A 3,224-nucleotide genomic window follows, 5' to 3' on the forward strand; every position below is an offset into this window, starting at 1 on the left:
CGAAAGCTCGCTACGCAACCCCCTTCCTCAGCCCGGGGGAGACAGCGAGAGAAAGACCATCGGTCCTGAAGAGCAGGACATGACCGAACAGATTCAGTCAACAAAGTATTTCAACATGCACTGAGGCTTAACGTGCTCTGTAAATGGTCCAAGCTAGCGAAGTACTGCAGAAAACTCATCGTTTAACCTCCAAACCCTGCACCAAAAAAATCAAATTGCAGCAGGCAACAAACCGACCTACTCGGCACCATTCTGCTGTCATTTCAGAGGTAAGAACAAAGAGAACTGAACTGATATTGGGTGAGAGCTACTGTGCTACCTACACACCCTGCAGCCTACTGCTGGCCATAAGACTCAGTCACGCAAAAGGAATGGTTTTGCATATTATATTTTTCAGCTGCACCAAACAAACGCATTCAAGGTAAGAGCCTGACCTGGGTACACAAAGATTACAGAAAAGCGGGAGAAAAAACACATTATGTGCACATTCCTGACAAAATCAGTGAAAGTTAACCGTGTTACACGCGCATCCAAACGGATATTCCCAGTCGGTTACGCAGTGGAAAGCTGGGCTGAAAGCCATCCAAACCCCCCAAGGCAGTTAAACACTGGAGAAATGTGATGGTAAAGGACCAGGCTTCATAACGTCAGATTCTGAAACAACTCGAACGGAAACGCTGGCACTGTGGAAACCCATGGGCACTGGACACCGAATTCAAACTTCCCCACTGTCCACATCCGGGTTCCCCAGGCTCAGCCAGAGGACGTGGGATGGTTTATCCCAGCAGCAGCTGGGAAGCGGTTTTGCAGCAGTGCCCAGGTGCCACGGCCACGAGCATCAAGCACCGGGTGAGCCAAGAACACGTTACATGTCTCCATGACGGCAAAAGGTGCAGCGGTGCCGGAAGCTGTGCTGTCGTCCCACATGCAACCCTCAGCAATGCAGAAAACTGGCAAAAAGAAAAAAATCATCGCCATCAGTCTCTTTGCCACCGTTTCTGCGCAGCGCAGCACCGAAACAATACGCTTTGCCTTGCCGGTACCAGGGCGAAAGCAAAGGGGGGCCTCGAGTCTGCTTTATCCTAGACCATTCTGCATGCGGACGTACCGCTCGGCACTTGCTTCCTAGCCTTATCCAGACACCCACTCACCTGAACATCCCTTTGTAGGGGTTTAACTCGTTAATTCCCCACACCAGGCAAAATACGAAGGAGGAGGGAAGTCATTAACAAACCGAGAGGAGGTTCCCTTCACTGGCCTGCTGCAGCAGCGCTTGCTCTACAGAACAAGGCAGGCCGAGATCCACCACGTTCCACAGAGTGCCTGTGATGATTTTAAACCCACAACAAACTGGACGTTGAAGCATCAGAGTAAGACTCAGCTTACGTTCACCTTTACCAGCCTTTCCCCAGCACCGCAGGACTCGGGAGCGGAAAGCCCACAAGGCGGGAAGCACGGACACGGAATGTACAACCGCTGTCCATGAACTACAACAGACAGAAGATTGCTGCTCCAAAGCTCCACGACGGATGGTCTCTGCAGTGCCCGAGGAATCAGCTCCATCCCGGTAACACTACCGAGAGGCTTCAGGTAACGACGCGCTGTGCGTACGGACCCTTGCGCTGTTGGGGAAAGCGACCTGAACGGGCAGTAGAGGTGTCTATTCTCACCCGCGTTATTTGTGCCTCAGGAGACTGGTCAAGCTCTGCGTAGGTTGTAAAACTTGTCCTGGATTTTTTTTCTCCTTTATTCTTTACCCTTTTAATTTCCTTTCCAACATAAATGCAGACTGTACACAGTATCTGAAACACTACTACAGCAAAGCGACACAGAGAAAGATTACACTCGTTCTAACAAATACCTTTTTTTCTTAAAGGCTGTAAAAACCTGCATCGCTCCCACAGGGCCACACAGGGAAGTACGAGCTGAGGCCTGCTCGTGGTGACAACTGCTTTCAGCTCAGCAGCGGAAGGTAAAAAAAAACCCCAGCAAACTCTATCAACAGGTATTTCAGCGTGCCTAAAAAAATGTTATCTTGAATTCCGTTTTCCTGCCCGCTCACAGGTGCTGCTGAAACTGATGGAGAGAGTCCTTCGAACGCAATCCTCTCGAGTCCGTTTAAGTAAACCGTGCTCAACGTGAAAAACCGCAACATGCCGTCAACAATTTGTACAAAGGTCAAGGTGAAAAATATAATCTGGTTACAAAAGAATTCATTAACACCATCTGTACACCACAGATTAACACTTTTCGTCAGAGAAATCCACCACCGCCCTCGTTCAGTCCTTCAGAGATGCTCTCTCTTACTTCCTAACACATGCATTTTCTGCGCACCGGCATGCCATCAGTGTTTTAACAGGACCTCCTGCTCCAGCGCGAACTGGCGAGATACTGTACAGCCACTCAGCGACGGTGAACGAGGGGGAGGTTTATGCATGTCAGTTAAACGAAGACATTTTACTTCTCTAGCTCCCGAAGCGCCAAGAAAGGTAAGTGACAAAAGCACCAGCTTAGACTCCTTTGAACATCAATTCAGGCATTTTCACGTGTCTCGGAAAAGCTACGCGAGTTTCCATGTAGCTTATTCGTTCGTATCATGGCACTTGGGCTCTCCTGCCACGTATTTAGTAACCTAGGACATCTAGGCTGAAAAAGAAAAGGTCTGCTAAAACTAACCATTTCTGTGAGAAAACACTGCTGTCCCAACCTTCAAACCCCTTAATTTTCCTGGAATTTGGACCAAAATACAATTGTTCATTGTTCGCATAAGTTGCCCTTGGCAACGGCATCACGTTAAATTTAGTTCTTTAGTAATCTGGGAACCAAAGGAAGGCAATCTGACCCACTTTCAACAAGCCACATTGTGTCCTGCTCCCTAGTAATGCTGAGGTGGAGTCCTGGTACTTGTCTATCCGCTCGTGTGTTGGACTGAAGTCTGGGACATCATCACACATCCTGAGAGAGAACTCCAAACGAAATTAAAGGCGGCGACAAGGGTAGCTTTTTCTCCACATAAGGCATTATCCTGACATCTACTGGCCTGGTATCCCGCCGTAGGCTTGGATACACGGCACGGTACCGGAAAGGAGCATACGGATCAACCCAGAGGTACAAAGGGTTAAAGGAACACAAATGAGACACACTGAAACCAGGCCCATGTATTTTCACAACCCTCTCCGTAGTTTGGTAGGTTTCTATTGCTTTCTTAACTCATCTGAACTACT

The sequence above is a fragment of the Eurypyga helias genome, unplaced genomic scaffold, assembly GCF_000690775.1.
Source record: "Eurypyga helias isolate BGI_N326 unplaced genomic scaffold, ASM69077v1 scaffold45354, whole genome shotgun sequence".
Classification (NCBI taxonomy): domain Eukaryota; kingdom Metazoa; phylum Chordata; class Aves; order Eurypygiformes; family Eurypygidae; genus Eurypyga; species Eurypyga helias.